The 16157-nt window shown below is 49.7% G+C and overlaps 12 non-coding genes across 12 annotated transcripts; 4 read left to right on the top strand and 8 right to left on the bottom strand.

Annotated features, from left to right (window-relative positions):
- Positions 1-1737: 1737 nt before the first annotated feature.
- On the bottom strand, positions 1738-1809 carry TRNAG-UCC (transfer RNA glycine (anticodon UCC)). The gene has a single exon. It is a non-coding gene; the product is annotated as a tRNA-Gly (tRNA).
- A 3424-nt stretch (positions 1810-5233) lies between these two features.
- Positions 5234-5305, bottom strand: TRNAG-UCC (transfer RNA glycine (anticodon UCC)). The gene has a single exon. It is a non-coding gene; the product is annotated as a tRNA-Gly (tRNA).
- A 265-nt stretch (positions 5306-5570) lies between these two features.
- TRNAK-CUU (transfer RNA lysine (anticodon CUU)) lies at positions 5571-5643 on the bottom strand. The gene has a single exon. It is a non-coding gene; the product is annotated as a tRNA-Lys (tRNA).
- A 608-nt stretch (positions 5644-6251) lies between these two features.
- TRNAN-GUU (transfer RNA asparagine (anticodon GUU)) lies at positions 6252-6325 on the top strand. The gene has a single exon. It is a non-coding gene; the product is annotated as a tRNA-Asn (tRNA).
- A 2404-nt stretch (positions 6326-8729) lies between these two features.
- On the bottom strand, positions 8730-8801 carry TRNAG-UCC (transfer RNA glycine (anticodon UCC)). Its single transcript has one exon. It is a non-coding gene; the product is annotated as a tRNA-Gly (tRNA).
- A 265-nt stretch (positions 8802-9066) lies between these two features.
- On the bottom strand, positions 9067-9139 carry TRNAK-CUU (transfer RNA lysine (anticodon CUU)). Its single transcript has one exon. It is a non-coding gene; the product is annotated as a tRNA-Lys (tRNA).
- Positions 9140-9518: 379 nt separating this feature from the next.
- On the top strand, positions 9519-9605 carry TRNAY-GUA (transfer RNA tyrosine (anticodon GUA)). The gene is given in 2 exon segments: positions 9519-9555; positions 9570-9605. It is a non-coding gene; the product is annotated as a tRNA-Tyr (tRNA).
- Positions 9606-9747: 142 nt separating this feature from the next.
- Positions 9748-9821, top strand: TRNAN-GUU (transfer RNA asparagine (anticodon GUU)). The gene has a single exon. It is a non-coding gene; the product is annotated as a tRNA-Asn (tRNA).
- Positions 9822-12562: 2741 nt separating this feature from the next.
- TRNAK-CUU (transfer RNA lysine (anticodon CUU)) lies at positions 12563-12635 on the bottom strand. The gene has a single exon. It is a non-coding gene; the product is annotated as a tRNA-Lys (tRNA).
- A 608-nt stretch (positions 12636-13243) lies between these two features.
- Positions 13244-13317, top strand: TRNAN-GUU (transfer RNA asparagine (anticodon GUU)). Its single transcript has one exon. It is a non-coding gene; the product is annotated as a tRNA-Asn (tRNA).
- A 2404-nt stretch (positions 13318-15721) lies between these two features.
- On the bottom strand, positions 15722-15793 carry TRNAG-UCC (transfer RNA glycine (anticodon UCC)). The gene has a single exon. It is a non-coding gene; the product is annotated as a tRNA-Gly (tRNA).
- Positions 15794-16058: 265 nt separating this feature from the next.
- Positions 16059-16131, bottom strand: TRNAK-CUU (transfer RNA lysine (anticodon CUU)). The gene has a single exon. It is a non-coding gene; the product is annotated as a tRNA-Lys (tRNA).
- Between the last annotated feature and the right edge of the window lie 26 nt (positions 16132-16157).

The raw sequence follows: 16157 nt of genomic DNA, 5'->3' as shown, positions 1-16157 counted from the left end.
CAGTCTGGGTAGCCACAAGCTTTCAAAGCCCTCCTGAGATGTCCCGGTAGCACCCTCCTCGTCATGTGCTAGGATTTGTATAGTTGGCCTCTGCTTACCAGAGAGGCTGTCAGGTAAATTCAGTGTGGTATTGTGCTTAACAGAGTGCTGCGATGGATTACTCAGGTCTGCTGATGATTCTCTGATGTTGTTTGAGTTTGTCAGAGTTCTTCCCGCCTTCGGGAAGCTGTGAGAGCTTTCCAGAACATGGGTGGGGGCTAGGCAAACGAACAGCATGAATATGGATACAGCCCTGGCCATTTGCAAGGGGGGGCATTCCAGTCGCATGCTGGGAGTGGCATGTATGTTCTGCCAGCACATGGGCTCAGCGTCTTTCCTGGGAGAGGGCCGAACAGTTGGGCTGGAGGCAGGCTGCCTCGCCTGGAGCAGGCTGCTATGCGGCCCCAGATGGGTCGACCTGAGGGCCTGAAACCGGTCAGGACGTCAATACCGCTTAACTAAGAGATCAGCTAGATGTCCTCAGTGTGAAAAGTTCTAATTTTGCAGTATCCCACTACAATTCCCCATCCCTATCCCCAGCTCTACAAGAAAATTCCAAAAACAAACATCCCCAAGTGCGGTCATTGAAGACAAGGAGCGTTTGCGCGTGTGTGTATGTGGCTGAAGAAATACACTGTGCCTGGCTGCGGGGCGAAGTAAAGGGAAACCGGGGCAAACATGCCAGCGTCCCTGGCAAGGGTGACGTTACATCTGTGTTCTTTTGTCTTTAGACTCTTTTTATTGCTACCATGTCAGCCGGATATATTGCAGAGTCCTAAGAACCCCCAGCTTGTGTTCCAGTGGGTGGTGTGAGTCAAAAGGCAGATAGCGGTCTGTGTGGGTAGGTATCCTGGAGACCTCCCTGCCCAAGTCAGCCCCTTCCTTGCCTTGTAAGACGCCGTCCAAAAGGGGTCATTTGCTATTCAGTGCCTCTTCCCGTGTACACTTGATGTATTGGTCCGCTGACTTGATGCGTTCACTAAAAGCTTGTGTTTCTGATGCTCTACTCTCCAGCCAAGTATAATCCACATGCCTTAACAAACGACTTGGTCTTTTCCCCATGGAACAATTCAAGTCTCTCTTGTCCAGCTGCTCCATGCACAGGTTAGCTACAATGGGAAATACAAGTGATCCCATGGCAGCGGCGTGTTTCTGTCTGTAAAAGTCATTGGGGTACTTGAAATGGGCTTGCTTGAGTCAAAGGGCCAGCAATGAATGCACTTGGTCAAGCTTTAGTTCTTTTTGGCTGTCAAGAGTCTTCCCTCATTTCAGATGTTTCCCACAATGTCAATAGCCTCCGCAAAGCGTATCCAAGTGAAAAGGCCTATGACATCATGGGACATGCTTGTTTCTTCTGTCTCCGACTTCAGTCTACATTCCTCGTTGAGAAATTCTTTAGCATTCTTCAAAATGCTGCCAGTTATCTTGCCATTTGAGGGTGTTGGAATGGTAGCCAGCTACTTAGCAATGCTGTGTGTGCCAGAGTTGATTGTTTGTGAATCGGTGTTTGAAATGCCTGAACCTTGTCCCTGGATAATGCTGTACTCCTTGAGCGAGTTAAAGCATGAGGCCGGAGCCTGTTGGGATGCGGCGGAATATTTGCACTGTTGTCACTAAGGCAAGACATCTTAGGAGCTTTGTTGAAGGAGCTTTGGCCCTGTGCTCTTTTGTCAAGGGCGCAAAGAAGAAGAAGAAGACTGCGTTGGCCGGGAATCGAACCCGGGTCAACTGCTTGGAAGGCAGCTATGCTCACCACTATACCACCAACGCAAGGCTGTGCAGCAAGCATGCTGCTGGCTGTGTAGAACTAAGGCCATCCATGACATTGACTCCACAGACCCCCTGCTGCGCAAGGTCCATTTGCTGGCGTACCAAGTCACCTCTAGGAAGATGAGCTAGAAATATTTCCCCATTGGTGGAGAGAAAGGAAGCCAAGCCAGTAGATATGGTAAAGGTGTGATTGTGCAGTGCGCTTGAAGGAACTGGAGATACTGACACCTTTTGCAAAGGCCTTTGACTCGGCCAAAAAAGGGCACGCCCAACATGGGGCTCGAACCCACGACCCTGAGATTAAGAGTCTCATGCTCTACCGACTGAGCTAGCCGGGCTACCACACTCTGCTGCTTTGAGGCCTCTTGCAGCTTGCAGGCTCTGACCACTCTTTCCTAGCTTTCGCCACAATTCCTTTGGCTAAACTCAATGTGCTTCCAAGTACTATTCTGCTCACTTGCTGTCAAGGCACAGGGTACATCACCATTTTTGCCGGGACTTTGGAGGATCACAACAAAATGCGCTGGCTCTTTACAAACCCTTTTCTCTCTTTGCAATACGTCAAGCCGTAGCCTCCCACATAACGTCTGCCTAGGCATCTGCCCTTATCGGCCGAGGCGGCATCAAGCAATACCTCAACCTAGAAGGTCAAATGCAAAGTGTTCAGCACTGGCTTTGCATTCAAGGGCTCATGTGTTACCACACCCATCTGAGTTCCCTTCGATAGCTCAGCTGGTAGAGCGGAGGACTGTAGTAGATGAAGTAGCAATCCTTAGGTCGCTGGTTCAATTCCGGCTCGATGGAAGGGCTTTTTAGCCCGCGTCTCTCCCTTTTAGAAAGAAGGCAATCCCTCATCTCTACAAATGTGCAATTGGGAAGCTTTTTAGGCACCTTGAGTTGATCTTTCATTTCTCCTTCGGGCCAGTTCAAGCACGCTCCATGTGTGGTCTCTGTGGCGCAATCGGTTAGCGCGTTCGGCTGTTAACCAAAAGGTTGGTGGTTCGAGCCCACCCAGGGACGCTCACGTTTTCTCATTACCTTAGCCGGGACCGCTGCCAAGTCTGACACCCACCTAGGAAGACAAAGCATCTCCTTTGGCTCGCCTCACACGGCTGCCAATTGAGCCTTCGCTCACCACATTCCTTGAAAACGGACTAGTAATATGTCGCATTCAATTGCTCTTGTTCTGGAATGTTGAAGATCTTTCCTAGTTTATTCAAGCCACTTCTTCGCTTCCGCTGACTCTCAGGAACAAACCCCAGCATTTCTATTCACACCTGAAGAGGCCTTAGTCCAATTACCATGGAATGTGTAGATGTTGATTGTCCAGGAACAGGAGGGGAGGTGTGAGAATTGTGGAGGCGCCCTTTTTCAAGTTACATCATCCCCTTGTTGGGTGTCAGGAAGCCTGCATAGCTAATAGTGCCTAGATTGACCTGGCTAAAGGCGTCAATTGTTGTCAAATCGCCTGGAGAGAGGTGTTAATAATGTGGAAGACAGATAGTGTGGCTGGACAAGCTTGTGTCCCAGTGTATTGCTGGCCTTGAAGTACACAGGGATGCGATGTTTCTTAAAGATCCTTCTGAGTTTTTCCGACACTCCAGTTCCATACGGGATGACTATATTTCTCCAAGTGTTCTGCTTCTCCCCAGTTTGTTTTCCTGAGCTTGCGGAGGTTTTAACCAAGACCCAGTCTGGGTAGCCACAAGCTTTCAAAGCCCTCCTGAGATGTCCCGGTAGCACCCTCCTAGTCATGTGCTAGGATTTGTATAGTTGGCCTCTGCTTACCAGAGAGGCTGTCAGGTAAATTCAGTGTGGTATTCTGCTTAACAGAGTGCTGCGATGGATTACTCAGGTCTGCTGATGATTCTCTGATGTTGTTTGAGTTTGTCAGAGTTCTTCCCGCCTTCGGGAAGCTGTGAGAGCTTTCCAGAACATGGGTGGGGGCTAGGCAAACAAACAGCATGAATATGGATACAGCCCTGGCCATTTGCAAGGGGGGGCATTCCAGTCGCATGCTGGGAGTGGCATGTATGTTCTGCCAGCACATGGGCTCAGCGTCTTTCCTGGGAGAGGGCCGAACAGTTGGGCTGGAGGCAGGCTGCCTCGCCTGGAGCAGGCTGCTATGCGGCCCCAGGTGGGTCGACCTGAGGGCCTGAAACCGGTCAGGACGTCAATACCGCTTAACTAAGAGATCAGCTAGATGTCCTCAGTGTGAAAAGTTCTAATTTTGCAGTATCCCACTACAATTCCCCATCCCTATCCCCAGCTCTACAAGAAAACTCCAAAAACAAACATCCCCAAGTGCGGTCATTGAAGACAAGGAGCGTTTGCGCGTGTGTGTATGTGGCTGAAGAAATACACTGTGCCTGGCTGCGGGGCGAAGTAAAGGGAAACCGGGGCAAACATGCCAGCGTCCCTGGCAAGGGTGGCGTTACATCTGTGTTCTTTTGTCTTTAGACTCTTTTTGTTGCTACCATGTCAGCCGGATATATTGCAGAGTCCTAAGAACCCCCAGCTTGTGTTCCAGTGGGTGGTGTGAGTCAAAAGGCAGATAGCGGTCTGTGTGGGTAGGTATCCTGGAGACCTCCCTGCCCAAGTCAGCCCCTTCCTTGCCTTGTAAGACGCCGTCCAAAAGGGGTCATTTGCTATTCAGTGCCTCTTCCCGTGTACACTTGATGTATTGGTCCGCTGACTTGATGCGTTCACTAAAAGCTTGTGTTTCTGATGCTCTACTCTCCAGCCAAGTATAATCCACATGCCTTAACAAACGACTTGGTCTTTTCCCCATGGAACAATTCAAGTCTCTCTTGTCCAGCTGCTCCATGCACAGGTTAGCTACAATGGGAAATACAAGTGATCCCATGGCAGCGGCGTGTTTCTGTCTGTAAAAGTCATTGGGGTACTTGAAATGGGCTTGCTTGAGTCAAAGGGCCAGCAATGAATGCACTTGGTCAAGCTTTAGTTCTTTTTGGCTGTCAAGAGTCTTCCCTTATTTCAGATGTTTCCCACAATGTCAATAGCCTCCGCAAAGCGTATCCAAGTGAAAAGGCCTATGACATCATGGGACATGCTTGTTTCTTCTGTCTCCGACTTCAGTCTACATTCCTCGTTGAGAAATTCTTTAGCATTCTTCAAAATGCTGCCAGTTATCTTGCCATTTGAGGGTGTTGGAATGGTAGCCAGCTACTTAGCAATGCTGTGTGTGCCAGAGTTGATTGTTTGTGAATCGGTGTTTGAAATGCCTGAACCTTGTCCCTGGATAATGCTGTACTCCTTGAGCGAGTTAAAGCATGAGGCCGGAGCCTGTTGGGATGCGGCGGAATATTTGCACTGTTGTCACTAAGGCAAGACATCTTAGGAGCTTTGTTGAAGGAGCTTTGGCCCTGTGCTCTTTTGTCAAGGGCGCAAAGAAGAAGAAGACTGCGTTGGCCGGGAATCGAACCCGGGTCAACTGCTTGGAAGGCAGCTATGCTCACCACTATACCACCAACGCAAGGCTGTGCAGCAAGCATGCTGCTGGCTGTGTAGAACTAAGGCCATCCATGACATTGACTCCACAGACCCCCTGCTGCGCAAGGTCCATTTGCTGGCGTACCAAGTCACCTCTAGGAAGATGAGCTAGAAATATTTCCCCATTGGTGGAGAGAAAGGAAGCCAAGCCAGTAGATATGGTAAAGGTGTGATTGTGCAGTGCGCTTGAAGGAACTGGAGATACTGACACCTTTTGCAAAGGCCTTTGACTCGGCCAAAAAAAGGCACGCCCAACGTGGGGCTCGAACCCACGACCCTGAGATTAAGAGTCTCATGCTCTACCGACTGAGCTAGCCGGGCTACCACACTTTGCTGCTTTGAGGCCTCTTGCAGCTAGCAGGCTCTGACCACTCTTTCCTAGCTTTCGCCACAATTCCTTTGGCTAAACTCAATGTGCTTCCAAGTACTATTCTGCTCACTTGCTGTCAAGGCACAGGGTACATCACCATTTTTGCCGGGACTTTGGAGGATCACAACAAAATGCGCTGGCTCTTTACAAACCCTTTTCTCTCTTTGCAATACGTCAAGCCGTAGCCTCCCACATAACGTCTGCCTAGGCATCTGCCCTTATCGGCCGAGGCGGCATCAAGCAATACCTCAACCTAGAAGGTCAAATGCAAAGTGTTCAGCACTGGCTTTGCATTCAAGGGCTCATGTGTTACCACACCCATCTGAGTTCCCTTCGATAGCTCAGCTGGTAGAGCGGAGGACTGTAGTAGATGAAGTAGCAATCCTTAGGTCGCTGGTTCAATTCTGGCTCGAAGGATGGCCTTTTTAGCCCGCGTCTCTCCCTTTTAGAAAGAAGGCAATCCCTCATCTCTACAAATGTGCAATTGGGAAGCTTTTTAGGCACCTTGAGTTGATCTTTCATTTCTCCTTCGGGCCAGTTCAAGCACGCTCCATGTGTGGTCTCTGTGGCGCAATCGGTTAGCGCGTTCGGCTGTTAACCGAAAGGTTGGTGGTTCGAGCCCACCCAGGGACGCTCACGTTTTCTCATTACCTTAGCCGGGACCGCTGCCAAGTCTGACACCCACCTAGGAAGACAAAGCATCTCCTTTGGCTCGCCTCACACGGCTGCCAATTGAGCCTTCGCTCACCACATTCCTTGAAAACGGACTAGTAATATGTCGCATTCAATTGCTCTTGTTCTGGAATGTTGAAGATCTTTCCTAGTTTAGTCAAGCCACTTCTTCGCTTCCGCTGACTCTCAGGAACAAACCCCAGCATTTCTATTCACACCTGAAGAGGCCTTAGTCCAATTACCATGGAATGTGTAGATGTTGATTGTCCAGGAACAGGAGGGGAGGTGTGAGAATTGTGGAGGCGCCCTTTTTCAAGTTACATCATCCCCTTGTTGGGTGTCAGGAAGCCTGCATAGCTAATAGTGCCTAGATTGACCTGGCTAAAGGCGTCAATTGTTGTCAAATCGCCTGGAGAGAGGTGTTAATAATGTGGAAGACAGATAGTGTGGCTGGACAAGCTTGTGTCCCAGTGTATTGCTGGCCTTGAACTACACAGGGATGCAATGTTTCTTAAAGATCCTTCTGAGTTTTTCCGACACTCCAGTTCCATACGGGATGACTATATTTCTCCAAGTGTTCTGCTTCTCCCCAGTTTGTTTTCCTGAGCTTGCGGAGGTTTTAACCAAGACCCAGTCTGGGTAGCCACAAGCTTTCAAAGCCCTCCTGAGATGTCCCGGTAGCACCCTCCTAGTCATGTGCTAGGATTTGTATAGTTGGCCTCTGCTTACCAGAAAGGCTGTCAGGTAAATTCAGTGTGGTATTGTGCTTAACAGAGTGCTGCGATGGATTACTCAGGTCTGCTGATGATTCTCTGATGTTGTTTGAGTTTGTCAGAGTTCTTCCCGCCTTCGGGAAGCTGTGAGAGCTTTCCAGAACATGGGTGGGGGCTAGGCAAACGAACAGCATGAATATGGATACAGCCCTGGCCATTTGCAAGGGGGGGCATTCCAGTCGCATGCTGGGAGTGGCATGTATGTTCTGCCAGCACATGGGCTCAGCGTCTTTCCTGGGAGAGGGCCGAACAGTTGGGCTGGAGGCAGGCTGCCTCGCCTGGAGCAGGCTGCTATGCGGCCCCAGGTGGGTCGACCTGAGGGCCTGAAACCGGTCAGGACGTCAATACCGCTTAACTAAGAGATCAGCTAGATGTCCTCAGTGTGAAAAGTTCTAATTTTGCAGTATCCCACTACAATTCCCCATCCCTATCCCCAGCTCTACAAGAAAACTCCAAAAACAAACATCCCCAAGTGCGGTCATTGAAGACAAGGAGCGTTTGCGCGTGTGTGTATGTGGCTGAAGAAATACACTGTGCCTGGCTGCGGGGCGAAGTAAAGGGAAACCGGGGCAAACATGCCAGCGTCCCTGGCAAGGGTGGCGTTACATCTGTGTTCTTTTGTCTTTAGACTCTTTTTGTTGCTACCATGTCAGCCGGATATATTGCAGAGTCCTAAGAACCCCCAGCTTGTGTTCCAGTGGGTGGTGTGAGTCAAAAGGCAGATAGCGGTCTGTGTGGGTAGGTATCCTGGAGACCTCCCTGCCCAAGTCAGCCCCTTCCTTGCCTTGTAAGACGCCGTCCAAAAGGGGTCATTTGCTATTCAGTGCCTCTTCCCGTGTACACTTGATGTATTGGTCCGCTGACTTGATGCGTTCACTAAAAGCTTGTGTTTCTGATGCTCTACTCTCCAGCCAAGTATAATCCACATGCCTTAACAAACGACTTGGTCTTTTCCCCATGGAACAATTCAAGTCTCTCTTGTCCAGCTGCTCCATGCACAGGTTAGCTACAATGGGAAATACAAGTGATCCCATGGCAGCGGCGTGTTTCTGTCTGTAAAAGTCATTGGGGTACTTGAAATGGGCTTGCTTGAGTCAAAGGGCCAGCAATGAATGCACTTGGTCAAGCTTTAGTTCTTTTTGGCTGTCAAGAGTCTTCCCTTATTTCAGATGTTTCCCACAATGTCAATAGCCTCCGCAAAGCGTATCCAAGTGAAAAGGCCTATGACATCATGGGACATGCTTGTTTCTTCTGTCTCCGACTTCAGTCTACATTCCTCGTTGAGAAATTCTTTAGCATTCTTCAAAATGCTGCCAGTTATCTTGCCATTTGAGGGTGTTGGAATGGTAGCCAGCTACTTAGCAATGCTGTGTGTGCCAGAGTTGATTGTTTGTGAATCGGTGTTTGAAATGCCTGAACCTTGTCCCTGGATAATGCTGTACTCCTTGAGCGAGTTAAAGCATGAGGCAGGAGCCTGTTGGGATGCGGCGGAATATTTGCACTGTTGTCACTAAGGCAAGACATCTTAGGAGCTTTGTTGAAGGAGCTTTGGCCCTGTGCTCTTTTGTCAAGGGCGCAAAGAAGAAGAAGACTGCGTTGGCCGGGAATCGAACCCGGGTCAACTGCTTGGAAGGCAGCTATGCTCACCACTATACCACCAACGCAAGGCTGTGCAGCAAGCATGCTGCTGGCTGTGTAGAACTAAGGCCATCCATGACATTGACTCCACAGACCCCCTGCTGCGCAAGGTCCATTTGCTGGCGTACCAAGTCACCTCTAGGAAGATGAGCTAGAAATATTTCCCCATTGGTGGAGAGAAAGGAAGCCAAGCCAGTAGATATGGTAAAGGTGTGATTGTGCAGTGCGCTTGAAGGAACTGGAGATACTGACACCTTTTGCAAAGGCCTTTGACTCGGCCAAAAAAAGGCACGCCCAACGTGGGGCTCGAACCCACGACCCTGAGATTAAGAGTCTCATGCTCTACCGACTGAGCTAGCCGGGCTACCACACTTTGCTGCTTTGAGGCCTCTTGCAGCTAGCAGGCTCTGACCACTCTTTCCTAGCTTTCGCCACAATTCCTTTGGCTAAACTCAATGTGCTTCCAAGTACTATTCTGCTCACTTGCTGTCAAGGCACAGGGTACATCACCATTTTTGCCGGGACTTTGGAGGATCACAACAAAATGCGCTGGCTCTTTACAAACCCTTTTCTCTCTTTGCAATACGTCAAGCCGTAGCCTCCCACATAACGTCTGCCTAGGCATCTGCCCTTATCGGCCGAGGCGGCATCAAGCAATACCTCAACCTAGAAGGTCAAATGCAAAGTGTTCAGCACTGGCTTTGCATTCAAGGGCTCATGTGTTACCACACCCATCTGAGTTCCCTTCGATAGCTCAGCTGGTAGAGCGGAGGACTGTAGTAGATGAAGTAGCAATCCTTAGGTCGCTGGTTCAATTCCGGCTCGAAGGAAGGGCTTTTTAGCCCGCGTCTCTCCCTTTTAGAAAGAAGGCAATCCCTCATCTCTACAAATGTGCAATTGGGAAGCTTTTTAGGCACCTTGAGTTGATCTTTCATTTCTCCTTCGGGCCAGTTCAAGCACGCTCCATGTGTGGTCTCTGTGGCGCAATCGGTTAGCGCGTTTGGCTGTTAACCGAAAGGTTGGTGGTTCGAGCCCACCCAGGGACGCTCACGTTTTCTCATTACCTTAGCCGGGACCGCTGCCAAGTCTGACACCCACCTAGGAAGACAAAGCATCTCCTTTGGCTCGCCTCACACGGCTGCCAATTGAGCCTTCGCTCACCACATTCCTTGAAAACGGACTAGTAATATGTCGCATTCAATTGCTCTTGTTCTGGAATGTTGAAGATCTTTCCTAGTTTAGTCAAGCCACTTCTTCGCTTCCGCTGACTCTCAGGAACAAACCCCAGCATTTCTATTCACACCTGAAGAGGCCTTAGTCCAATTACCATGGAATGTGTAGATGTTGATTGTCCAGGAACAGGAGGGGAGGTGTGAGAATTGTGGAGGCGCCCTTTTTCAAGTTACATCATCCCCTTGTTGGGTGTCAGGAAGCCTGCATAGCTAATAGTGCCTAGATTGACCTGGCTAAAGGCGTCAATTGTTGTCAAATCGCCTGGAGAGAGGTGTTAATAATGTGGAAGACAGATAGTGTGGCTGGACAAGCTTGTGTCCCAGTGTATTGCTGGCCTTGAACTACACAGGGATGCAATGTTTCTTAAAGATCCTTCTGAGTTTTTCCGACACTCCAGTTCCATACGGGATGACTATATTTCTCCAAGTGTTCTGCTTCTCCCCAGTTTGTTTTCCTGAGCTTGCGGAGGTTTTAACCAAGACCCAGTCTGGGTAGCCACAAGCTTTCAAAGCCCTCCTGAGATGTCCCGGTAGCACCCTCCTAGTCATGTGCTAGGATTTGTATAGTTGGCCTCTGCTTACCAGAGAGGCTGTCAGGTAAATTCAGTGTGGTATTGTGCTTAACAGAGTGCTGCGATGGATTAGTCAGGTCTGCTGATGATTCTCTGATGTTGTTTGAGTTTGTCAGAGTTCTTCCCGCCTTCGGGAAGCTGTGAGAGCTTTCCAGAACATGGGTGGGGGCTAGGCAAACGAACAGCATGAATATGGATACAGCCCTGGCCATTTGCAAGGGGGGGCATTCCAGTCGCATGCTGGGAGTGGCATGTATGTTCTGCCAGCACATGGGCTCAGCGTCTTTCCTGGGAGAGGGCCGAACAGTTGGGCTGGAGGCAGGCTGCCTCGCCTGGAGCAGGCTGCTATGCGGCCCCAGGTGGGTCGACCTGAGGGCCTGAAACCGGTCAGGACGTCAATACCGCTTAACTAAGAGATCAGCTAGATGTCCTCAGTGTGAAAAGTTCTAATTTTGCAGTATCCCACTACAATTCCCCATCCCTATCCCCAGCTCTACAAGAAAACTCCAAAAACAAACATCCCCAAGTGCGGTCATTGAAGACAAGGAGCGTTTGCGCGTGTGTGTATGTGGCTGAAGAAATACACTGTGCCTGGCTGCGGGGCGAAGTAAAGGGAAACCGGGGCAAACATGCCAGCGTCCCTGGCAAGGGTGGCGTTACATCTGTGTTCTTTTGTCTTTAGACTCTTTTTGTTGCTACCATGTCAGCCGGATATATTGCAGAGTCCTAAGAACCCCCAGCTTGTGTTCCAGTGGGTGGTGTGAGTCAAAAGGCAGATAGCGGTCTGTGTGGGTAGGTATCCTGGAGACCTCCCTGCCCAAGTCAGCCCCTTCCTTGCCTTGTAAGACGCCGTCCAAAAGGGGTCATTTGCTATTCAGTGCCTCTTCCCGTGTACACTTGATGTATTGGTCCGCTGACTTGATGCGTTCACTAAAAGCTTGTGTTTCTGATGCTCTACTCTCCAGCCAAGTGTAATCCACATGCCTTAACAAACGACTTGGTCTTTTCCCCATGGAACAATTCAAGTCTCTCTTGTCCAGCTGCTCCATGCACAGGTTAGCTACAATGGGAAATACAAGTGATCCCATGGCAGCGGCGTGTTTCTGTCTGTAAAAGTCATTGGGGTACTTGAAATGGGCTTGCTTGAGTCAAAGGGCCAGCAATGAATGCACTTGGTCAAGCTTTAGTTCTTTTTGGCTGTCAAGAGTCTTCCCTTATTTCAGATGTTTCCCACAATGTCAATAGCCTCCGCAAAGCGTATCCAAGTGAAAAGGCCTATGACATCATGGGACATGCTTGTTTCTTCTGTCTCCGACTTCAGTCTACATTCCTCGTTGAGAAATTCTTTAGCATTCTTCAAAATGCTGCCAGTTATCTTGCCATTTGAGGGTGTTGGAATGGTAGCCAGCTACTTAGCAATGCTGTGTGTGCCAGAGTTGATTGTTTGTGAATCGGTGTTTGAAATGCCTGAACCTTGTCCCTGGATAATGCTGTACTCCTTGAGCGAGTTAAAGCATGAGGCCGGAGCCTGTTGGGATGCGGCGGAATATTTGCACTGTTGTCACTAAGGCAAGACATCTTAGGAGCTTTGTTGAAGGAGCTTTGGCCCTGTGCTCTTTTGTCAAGGGCGCAAAGAAGAAGAAGACTGAGTTGGCCGGGAATCGAACCCGGGTCAACTGCTTGGAAGGCAGCTATGCTCACCACTATACCACCAACGCAAGGCTGTGCAGCAAGCATGCTGCTGGCTGTGTAGAACTAAGGCCATCCATGACATTGACTCCACAGACCCCCTGCTGCGCAAGGTCCATTTGCTGGCGTACCAAGTCACCTCTAGGAAGATGAGCTAGAAATATTTCCCCATTGGTGGAGAGAAAGGAAGCCAAGCCAGTAGATATGGTAAAGGTGTGATTGTGCAGTGCGCTTGAAGGAACTGGAGATACTGACACCTTTTGCAAAGGCCTTTGACTCGGCCAAAAAAAGGCACGCCCAACGTGGGGCTCGAACCCACGACCCTGAGATTAAGAGTCTCATGCTCTACCGACTGAGCTAGCCGGGCTACCACACTTTGCTGCTTTGAGGCCTCTTGCAGCTAGCAGGCTCTGACCACTCTTTCCTAGCTTTCGCCACAATTCCTTTGGCTAAACTCAATGTGCTTCCAAGTACTATTCTGCTCACTTGCTGTCAAGGCACAGGGTACATCACCATTTTTGCCGGGACTTTGGAGGATCACAACAAAATGCGCTGGCTCTTTACAAACCCTTTTCTCTCTTTGCAATACGTCAAGCCGTAGCCTCCCACATAACGTCTGCCTAGGCATCTGCCCTTATCGGCCGAGGCGGCATCAAGCAATACCTCAACCTAGAAGGTCAAATGCAAAGTGTTCAGCACTGGCTTTGCATTCAAGGGCTCATGTGTTACCACACCCATCTGAGTTCCCTTCGATAGCTCAGCTGGTAGAGCGGAGGACTGTAGTAGATGAAGTAGCAATCCTTAGGTCGCTGGTTCAATTCTGGCTCGAAGGATGGCCTTTTTAGCCCGCGTCTCTCCCTTTTAGAAAGAAGGCAATCCCTCATCTCTACAAATGTGCAATTGGGAAGCTTTTTAGGCACCTTGAGTTGATCTTTCATTTCTCCTTCGGGCCAGTTCAAGCACGCTCCATGTGTGGTCTCTGTGGCGCAATCGGTTAGCGCGTTCGGCTGTTAACCGAAAGGTTGGTGGTTCGAGCCCACCCAGGGACGCTCACGTTTTCTCATTACCTTAGCCGGGACCGCTGCCAAGTCTGACACCCACCTAGGAAGACAAAGCATCTCCTTTGGCTCGCCTCACACGGCTGCCAATTGAGCCTTCGCTCACCACATTCCTTGAAAACGGACTAGTAATATGTCGCATTCAATTGCTCTTGTTCTGGAATGTTGAAGATCTTTCCTAGTTTAGTCAAGCCACTTCTTCGCTTCCGCTGACTCTCAGGAACAAACCCCAGCATTTCTATTCACACCTGAAGAGGCCTTAGTCCAATTACCATGGAATGTGTAGATGTTGATTGTCCAGGAACAGGAGGGGAGGTGTGAGAATTGTGGAGGCGCCCTTTTTCAAGTTACATCATCCCCTTGTTGGGTGTCAGGAAGCCTGCATAGCTAATAGTGCCTAGATTGACCTGGCTAAAGGCGTCAATTGTTGTCAAATCGCCTGGAGAGAGGTGTTAATAATGTGGAAGACAGATAGTGTGGCTGGACAAGCTTGTGTCCCAGTGTATTGCTGGCCTTGAACTACACAGGGATGCAATGTTTCTTAAAGATCCTTCTGAGTTTTTCCGACACTCCAGTTCCATACGGGATGACTATATTTCTCCAAGTGTTCTGCTTCTCCCCAGTTTGTTTTCCTGAGCTTGCGGAGGTTTTAACCAAGACCCAGTCTGGGTAGCCACAAGCTTTCAAAGCCCTCCTGAGATGTCCCGGTAGCACCCTCCTAGTCATGTGCTAGGATTTGTATAGTTGGCCTCTGCTTACCAGAAAGGCTGTCAGGTAAATTCAGTGTGGTATTGTGCTTAACAGAGTGCTGCGATGGATTACTCAGGTCTGCTGATGATTCTCTGATGTTGTTTGAGTTTGTCAGAGTTCTTCCCGCCTTCGGGAAGCTGTGAGAGCTTTCCAGAACATGGGTGGGGGCTAGGCAAACGAACAGCATGAATATGGATACAGCCCTGGCCATTTGCAAGGGGGGGCATTCCAGTCGCATGCTGGGAGTGGCATGTATGTTCTGCCAGCACATGGGCTCAGCGTCTTTCCTGGGAGAGGGCCGAACAGTTGGGCTGGAGGCAGGCTGCCTCGCCTGGAGCAGGCTGCTATGCGGCCCCAGGTGGGTCGACCTGAGGGCCTGAAACCGGTCAGGACGTCAATACCGCTTAACTAAGAGATCAGCTAGATGTCCTCAGTGTGAAAAGTTCTAATTTTGCAGTATCCCACTACAATTCCCCATCCCTATCCCCAGCTCTACAAGAAAACTCCAAAAACAAACATCCCCAAGTGCGGTCATTGAAGACAAGGAGCGTTTGCGCGTGTGTGTATGTGGCTGAAGAAATACACTGTGCCTGGCTGCGGGGCGAAGTAAAGGGAAACCGGGGCAAACATGCCAGCGTCCCTGGCAAGGGTGGCGTTACATCTGTGTTCTTTTGTCTTTAGACTCTTTTTGTTGCTACCATGTCAGCCGGATATATTGCAGAGTCCTAAGAACCCCCAGCTTGTGTTCCAGTGGGTGGTGTGAGTCAAAAGGCAGATAGCGGTCTGTGTGGGTAGGTATCCTGGAGACCTCCCTGCCCAAGTCAGCCCCTTCCTTGCCTTGTAAGACGCCGTCCAAAAGGGGTCATTTGCTATTCAGTGCCTCTTCCCGTGTACACTTGATGTATTGGTCCGCTGACTTGATGCGTTCACTAAAAGCTTGTGTTTCTGATGCTCTACTCTCCAGCCAAGTATAATCCACATGCCTTAACAAACGACTTGGTCTTTTCCCCATGGAACAATTCAAGTCTCTCTTGTCCAGCTGCTCCATGCACAGGTTAGCTACAATGGGAAATACAAGTGATCCCATGGCAGCGGCGTGTTTCTGTCTGTAAAAGTCATTGGGGTACTTGAAATGGGCTTGCTTGAGTCAAAGGGCCAGCAATGAATGCACTTGGTCAAGCTTTAGTTCTTTTTGGCTGTCAAGAGTCTTCCCTTATTTCAGATGTTTCCCACAATGTCAATAGCCTCCGCAAAGCGTATCCAAGTGAAAAGGCCTATGACATCATGGGACATGCTTGTTTCTTCTGTCTCCGACTTCAGTCTACATTCCTCGTTGAGAAATTCTTTAGCATTCTTCAAAATGCTGCCAGTTATCTTGCCATTTGAGGGTGTTGGAATGGTAGCCAGCTACTTAGCAATGCTGTGTGTGCCAGAGTTGATTGTTTGTGAATCGGTGTTTGAAATGCCTGAACCTTGTCCCTGGATAATGCTGTACTCCTTGAGCGAGTTAAAGCATGAGGCCGGAGCCTGTTGGGATGCGGCGGAATATTTGCACTGTTGTCACTAAGGCAAGACATCTTAGGAGCTTTGTTGAAGGAGCTTTGGCCCTGTGCTCTTTTGTCAAGGGCGCAAAGAAGAAGAAGACTGCGTTGGCCGGGAATCGAACCCGGGTCAACTGCTTGGAAGGCAGCTATGCTCACCACTATACCACCAACGCAAGGCTGTGCAGCAAGCATGCTGCTGGCTGTGTAGAACTAAGGCCATCCATGACATTGACTCCACAGACCCCCTGCTGCGCAAGGTCCATTTGCTGGCGTACCAAGTCACCTCTAGGAAGATGAGCTAGAAATATTTCCCCATTGGTGGAGAGAAAGGAAGCCAAGCCAGTAGATATGGTAAAGGTGTGATTGTGCAGTGCGCTTGAAGGAACTGGAGATACTGACACCTTTTGCAAAGGCCTTTGACTCGGCCAAAAAAAGGCACGCCCAACGTGGGGCTCGAACCCACGACCCTGAGATTAAGAGTCTCATGCTCTACCGACTGAGCTAGCCGGGCTACCACACTTTGCTGCTTTGAGGCCT

The sequence above is a fragment of the Staurois parvus genome, unplaced genomic scaffold, assembly GCF_062004578.1.
Source record: "Staurois parvus isolate SC_StPar_1 unplaced genomic scaffold, SC_StPar_1.0 ptg001130l, whole genome shotgun sequence".
Lineage (NCBI taxonomy): Eukaryota > Metazoa > Chordata > Amphibia > Anura > Ranidae > Staurois > Staurois parvus.
This window is presented reverse-complemented; position numbering and strand designations above follow the sequence as displayed.